This window comes from Giraffa tippelskirchi, chromosome 3 (assembly GCF_054371585.1).
Source record: "Giraffa tippelskirchi isolate mGirTip1 chromosome 3, T2T-mGirTip1v1.2.pri, whole genome shotgun sequence".
Classification (NCBI taxonomy): Eukaryota; Metazoa; Chordata; class Mammalia; order Artiodactyla; family Giraffidae; genus Giraffa; species Giraffa tippelskirchi.
Genome location: NC_137277.1, coordinates 69,836,126 through 69,843,495, shown reverse-complemented (window position 1 = coordinate 69,843,495; position 7,370 = coordinate 69,836,126). Strand labels below are relative to the sequence as shown.

Genomic DNA, 7,370 nt, shown 5'->3' with positions numbered 1-7,370 from the left:
CTTCTTCATTTATTTGGACTTCCGTGTTTCTACTTTGTTCCTTCATTTGTGTTGTATTTCTCTGGCTTTTCATTATTTTTTTAACATTGTTTTTGAGGTCTCCTTTTCCCAGGCTTCAAAGTTGAATTCTTTCTTCCTTTTGGTTTCTGCCTTCCTAAAGTTGGTGCAGTGCTTTGTGTAAGCTTCATATAGGGTGAGATTTGTGCTGAGTTTTTGTTTTTCCTCTGATGGGCAAGACTGAATGAGGTGGTAATCCAACTGTTGATGATTGGGTTTTTATTTTTGTTTTGTTTCTTGTTTAGATGAGGTGTCCTACTCATATAGGTGCTTCTGGTGGTTAGATGATGCCAGGTCCTGTATTCACGTGGTTTCCTTTGTGTGAGTTCTCACTATTTGATACTGTCTAGGATTAGTTCTCTGGTAGTCTAGGGTCTTGGGGTCAGTGCTCCCACTCCAAGGGCTCAGGGCTTGATCTCTGGTCAGGAATGAAGATTCCACAAGTGGTTTGTTATGGCATTAAGTGAGATTAAAACAAATATCCAAAAATGAGAAACCAAAGATGAACCCCAGACAAATGGCAATTACAAAATCAGGCAAACAATAATTAAAATAATGGCATATTCATATACACCCATGAGCAAAGTCAAAACAGTCCAACAAAAAGTACAGTAGATTGACCCAGCAAACAAAGGAAATCAAAAATTACATTTACCAGTTAAGACCAGAAGTAACTAAAGCACAAACTGAAAAACAAAACTAAAGCAAGGTGCCAAGTGGGGAATAAAGCAATGAAAACAAAACTAACAAATAATGTTGAGAGAAAAGGAAAGAAAGAATAGGTATGCAAAGTTAAATAGAGGTAGATGAAGAAGATTTATATACATTAAAGTTAAACTGCAAGGGGGAAAGAACAGTAAGAAAAGCAAACGAATAATTGTAGACAAAATATAATAGGTTTAAAAAAATTAAAAGTTAAAGTTATAAAAAAGCGGGAGAAAACGAGAAAAAAGGAAAACTCCACAGAACTGCAAAAGTCCAACGAAGAGGCAGAGGTTTATAACAACAATAGAAAGAGACTGAATATACTCCTCTACACACCCATAAACAAAAGAGTCCAACAAAAAGTATAATAGATTGACCCGGTGAACAAAGGAAACTAAAAATTATATCTACAAGAACAAAATAACGAAAGCACAAACTGGAAAACAAAACTAAAGCAAGGTGCCAAGTGGGGAATAAAGCAATGAAAATAAAACTATCAAGTATGTTGAGAGGAAAGAAAAGAATATATATGCAAAGTTAAAGAGGTACATAAAGATTTATATACATTAAAGGTGGTTAACCTCAAGGGGAAAAGAACAGTAAGAAAAGCTAACAGAATAAATGTAGAAAAAATAGGTTTAAAAAATTAAAAGAAAAAAAAAAAGGAAAACTCCACAGAACTGCAAAAGCCCAGCATACAATAAAAAAATGTGACTGAGAAAAAGAAAAAAAAAAGTTCAAAAGCTTAATTAGATTTCATAGTGCCAATAAAATCAACAACTACAACAGAGCGAGAGGGAAAAGAAAAAAAATCCAAAAGAATCTACAGAACAAGTCAAAACATAAGAATAGTAAATGTTTTTCTTGAGTCACTGCTGTCAGGGTCCTTTCCCTTGGTGGGAGTCACAGTCCACCTCACCTCCCTAGGATGCCCTCAACACTGCTGATCTCTGGACCTGCTGTGGGGGCAGCTCAGATTCTAATCTGGTCCTACTCCTATGTGTTCTTGCCTCCAATGTCCATGGCTATCAGAACTAGTGTGATTTCTTTTGTGAGCACTCTCAATGACCTTTTATATATTCCATAGACACAGAGTCTGCCTGGTTGATCATGTGGATTCAGTCTGTAGCTTGTACAACTGGTGGGATGGTTTTAAGTCTTCTTCCTTAGCTACACTGCCCCTGGTTTTCAATTGTGGTTTTATTTCCACCTCTGCATGTGGGTCGTCCACTGGGGTTTGCTCCTGAGGCTGCCCTGGAGGACTTGGGTCTGCCCCTGTGAGGGCCAGGTGTGGAGGTGGTACAGCTCCTTGGGTCGCAGGGGTTCTGGCAGCACCAGGTACTCAGGGGAGTTGGCGGCTAGGGCAGCAGGAAGTGTAGTGCTCTAGAAGGGTATAACAACGAGTGTTGGCCAATACGCTCCAGTATTGCCTGGAGAACCCCCCACCCTGACAGAGAGGCCTGGCAGGCCACAGTCTACAGGGTCACAAAGAGTCAGACATGACCGAAGTGACCCTGTGTGCATAGACGCAAGACTATTTTTCCCTGTGGCAGCTCTGCCCCAGTGAGAGTTGAGTGTGAAGGTGGTACAGCTGCTTGGCTTGTGGGGACCCTGGCAGCACCAAGTGTGCAGGCACATGGACTGTCTCCGCTGCAGGGTTATGGCCCATCAGAGTCTTTTTTCAAGCCTCTTGTAGCCAGCAATCAGAAGGCCTCTTTGGCCAGTCTTTCTCCATAGCTCCACCCGTTCAGGCACTTAGAGGGCTCCCTTGCCTGGGGTCCTTCTCTGTTGTTCAGTGTGTCAGGCACATAGAGGGGCCCTCCCTGGCTGGGGTCCTCTCTGTAGATCAGCGTGTCAGGCACTTAAAGTGGCACCCTGGGTGGGGTCCTACTCTGTAGTTCAGTGCCTCAGGCGTTTGGTGGGCCAGCCTCTCCATTAAAGTGAAAGTGAAGTCGCTCAGTTGAGTCCGACTCTTTATGACCCCATGGACTGTAACCTGCCAGGTTCCTCCGTCCATGGGGTTGCCATTTCCTTCTCCAGGAGATCTTCCCCACCCAGGGATCGAACCTGGGTCTCCCGCATTGTAGACAGACGCTTTACCATCTGAGCCACCAGGGATGTCTTGTTCAGCTGCAAATGCTGGCATGTGGGAAGAGAGAGGCTGTGGTGATGTGTCCACCCCCTACGTGTGACTCAGCAGTATCACCTTGCATCAACAAATACTTGGCTTTCCTCACAGGCATTTCCCACCACAATCTCCTCCCTCACAACCCCTCCATCCGTCTCTCCACAGTCAACAGTAGCCCTCGCCCTGGGATTGCTCCACAACCCCTAAACTCCAGTTCCCAGCTGCTGCGGTTTCCAGGGAACCAGCGTCACTGTCCGGGGTTGGTATGGCTGCAGCAAGTACTGTCTGATTCTCATTCCATTTAGGCTGCCACAGACCAGCTGTTTCACTCTCAGCCTTAAATGTTTCTCCTCTGACGCAGACAGTTGCCCTGATGTGGGGATCCGGCGCCAGCTTCAATTGCCCCACCCACCAAGGGCAGATCCAGTCCTACTAACACTCCTGTTTTTCCCCCTAGTTCCTTCGTCCTACCGAGTTTTGCGTGGTTCTGTATATTCTTTTCTGCTGGTCAGGTACTCCTGTCCGCTCTCAGCTGGTATTCTGCATGCATTTCTGTGTCTGAAGATGTATTCCTGATATATCCGTAGAGAGAGATGTACTCCACGTCCATCTACTCCTCTGCCATCTTGTTCTCTACAAGTAGCTTTTTATGTCTGTATCAGTATCCAAGTAAGGCCTATGCATTTCATTTAAACAGCTAGATTGACATATAAGTAACTCACAAACTGTACAGTTTGCTCATTTAAAGTGTATAGTTCAGCCATTTTTAGTATATTCAAAGTCATGTACCATCACCACAGTCAATTTTAGAACATTTTCATCACCACCAAACTCAACTCATTACCAGTCACTCCCCATTACTCCAAGCCTATGCCACCCCATGCCATAGGCAGCCACTATGGCACTATAGGCAGCAGTTTCTGTCTGTAAATTTGCCTACTCTAGATATTTCATAAAAATATTTGTGTAATATGTGGGCTTTGTTAGTACTTTCACTTAGCATTCATCCTGTAGCATATATCAGTACTTTCATTTCTTTTTATTTTCATTTCACCTAGTTATATACCTAGGAGCAAAATTACTGAGTCAATTGGTAACTAACTTTCTAAAGAATCAAAACTATTTTACAAGCCAGCTGCACCATTTTCCATTACTTAACATTATTTGCATTGTAGGACATAAATTGTTCCACACTCTGATCCATTAAATTTAGGTCCCTTTGCGAGGTTAGCTAGTCTCAGGCCAGTGTTTGAGATTCCTGGGAGGACTTCTTAGCTGTCTCTTCTGGTTCTTTTTGGTAAACTAGCTAGTTTGTGGATCATCTTGCTGCTCTGCTAGAGCTCCTAGCCTCTTAATTGCTTACCACCAAAATCTCCATTATTTTCAAGAATACCTTAGGCTTGAACTTCACTCTGTTTAAAATAATGTCAGAACTCCATCCTTAAGACCTGTCTCTTGTCCCTGGGCAAAATCTCTCAGCCACCCCTCTCAGGAGGTCAGAATGACACCTCTGCTTTACAAACAGCAGAGACAGTAACCTCTTGTCTTGGTCTCTCCTGGTGTGGAACCTCTGCCCTAACTAGCTGGGACAAGGCCAGCCAGGTGACCAGTATTCTCAGCCTGGGGAGTAGAGCTGACCTAGTTACCAGTTAATTATTTTACCATATTCAAACACTGACATGGCACCTCCAGGTTTAAGAAATGCTTATTTTTTACAGTTGTGTTTGAAAGGTTTCATACTTTCAAATCAAATTATTTAAATTTAAAGCTTTTTAAAATGATTATTAAATAATCTGAATAATTGCTTTATAAGTGTGGAGTTTTCCAAGGAGTTGATCTCTCACACTAAACATGACAACCTTGTTATTCTAATAACAACATTGTTGTTCTCCAATACCGGAAATAAATTAAAAATTTCCCAAAGACAATACAGATAAAAGGGTAATAGCCACTCTTCCTTAAAATCTGGATTTCTGTCCAGCAAATCTGCAGTGCCATCCCTCAGTTTCTTTCCCATTATAGTAAGCAAACCCATAAGGATTATTCACCTGCCAGCCTCCCTCATGTATCTAGTTAATCTGTCAAAGCACGGATCCATTAGTTGAGGCTGTCATTAGTGCATCCTGTGCTTCAGAAAGTAGACAGTTTCAGCCTCACTGTGGCTGGACCACATGTTAACCACCTACCATGTCTGCGTATTCCACACACATCACATTTGGGCTCCACCAACTCCATGTCAGATATTTACTCCAATTTAACAAATGAGGAAAGCTGGCTCCAGAGAGAGCAAGTAACTGGTATGTAGGTAGGGCACTGGGTTCTCAGGAAGTAGGGCTAAGAGAGGAGCCCCTCATCCGTCAAATACCAAATCCTATGCTCTGTATAGAACAGCACATTGTCTCCCAGACACTTTAAGCAACTAACTAGCATTACAAAGGTATCTATAATGGGGAAGGAGTTGTGATAAAAATTTTTTTAGATAAATAGCTCAGGTTTAAGGCCAGTCCCAGCTGCAGGCAAGAGCTCTCTGGCTCTGAGACCAGGCTGTAGTCCTTTAATCTGTCTAAGCTTCAGCTCCCCCCGTCTGTAAGATGAAGTTCGCCCTCCCTCTTTATGTGTCTGGCTAGTACTATTATGTTCTAAATATAGGAAAAGTATAGTTGGATATTGTATGGGATTATACAATTGAGTCATGGGGGAGGTCATGTATTGATCACTTGGTGGTATCCAACTCCTTGTGACCCCATGGACTGTACTTAACCATGCTCCTCTGTCCATGGAATTCTTCAGGCAAGAATGCTGGAGTGAGTTGCCATTCCCTTCTCCAGGGGATCTTCCTGACCCATGGATCAAAGCTGGGTCTCCTGAATTGTAGGCAGATTCTTTACTGTCTGAGCCACCAAGGAAGCCCCCTTATGCACTTGATTATATGCTAAATTTTAGTGAAAAACCTAGGCTAATTAAATAGCTGCATATTAATTAGATAAAGCTCACTGTTCTTATGTTGAAGCAATTCTTCTTTTTCTTCCCTTTTCACAGACTAGCACTCAGTATAGAAATTATAGAATGTAATATGTATAATGTATCTTAAATAATTTCAGGTCTTGTAGTATGACTATAATGGAGCCTTTAAAAGAAACATATTAATTACTTTATTTTTTTAAATTAGTTTATTTATCTGTTTTTTAACTTTAATATATTGTATTTGTTTTGCCATACATTGACATGAATCCACCATGGGTGTACATGTTTTCCTCTTCCAGAACCCCCCTCCCACCTCCCTCCCCATCCCTTCCCTCTGGGTCATCCCAGTGCACCAGCCCCGAGCACCCTGTATCATGCATCAAACCTGGACTGGCGATTCGTTTCACATATGATAATTTACATGCTTCAATGCCATTCTCCCATATCCTCCTGCCCTCTCCCTCTCCCATAGAGTCCATAATACTGTTTTATTTGTCTGTGTCTCTTTTAACATCTCGCATACAGGGTTATCTTTACCGATTAACTAAATACCATATATATGTGTTAGTATACTGTATTGGTGTTTTTCGTTCTGGCTTACTTCATTCTGTATAATAGGCTCCAGTTTCATCCACCTCATTAGAACTGATTCGAATGTATTCTTTTTAATGTCTGAGTAATATTCCATTGTGTATATGTACCACAGCTTTCTTATCCATTCGTCTGCTGGTGGGCATCTAGGCTGCTTCCATGTCCTGGCTATTATAAACAGTCCTGCAATGAACATTGGGGTACACGTGTCCCTTTCAGTTCTGGTTTCCTCGGTGTGTATGCCCAGCAGTGGGATTGCTGGGTCACGTGGCAGTTCTGTTTCCAGTATTTTGAGGAATCTCCACACTGTTCTCCATAGTGGCTGTACTAGTTTGCATTCCCACCAACAGTGTAAGAGGGTTCCCTTTTCTCCACACCCTCTCCAGCATTTATTGCTTGTAGACTTTTGGATAGCAGCCATTCTGACTGGTGTGAAATGGTACCTCATTGTGGTTTTGATTTGCATTTCTCTGATAATGAGTGATGTTGAGCATCTTTTCATGTGTTTGTTAGCCATCTGTATGTCTTCTTTGGAGAAGTGTCTGTTTAGTTCTTTGGCCCACTTTTTGATTGGGTCGTTTATTTTTCTGGAGTTGAGCTGCAGGAGTTGCTTGTATATTTTTGAGATTAATTGTTTGTCCATTGCTTCATTTGCTATTATTTTCTCCCATTCTGAAGGCTGTCTTTTCACCTTGCTTATAGTTTCCTTTGTTGTGCAAAAGCTTTTAATTTTAATTAGGTCCCATTTGTTTATTTTTGCTTTTATTTCCAATATTCTGGGAGGTGGGTCATAGAGGATCCTGCTGTGGTTTATGTTGAAGAGTGTTTTGCCTATGTTTTCCTCTAGGAGTTTTATAGTTTCTGGTCTTATGTTTAGATCTTTATTCCATTTTGAGTTTATTTTTGTGTATGGTTTTAGAAAGTG

At 41.8% G+C, this 7,370-nt stretch overlaps 1 non-coding gene across 1 annotated transcript; it reads right to left on the bottom strand.

Annotated features, from left to right (window-relative positions):
* Window positions 1-2,808: 2,808 nt before the first annotated feature.
* Window positions 2,809-2,880, bottom strand: TRNAC-ACA (transfer RNA cysteine (anticodon ACA)). Its single transcript has one exon. It is a non-coding gene; the product is annotated as a tRNA-Cys (tRNA).
* Between the last annotated feature and the right edge of the window lie 4,490 nt (window positions 2,881-7,370).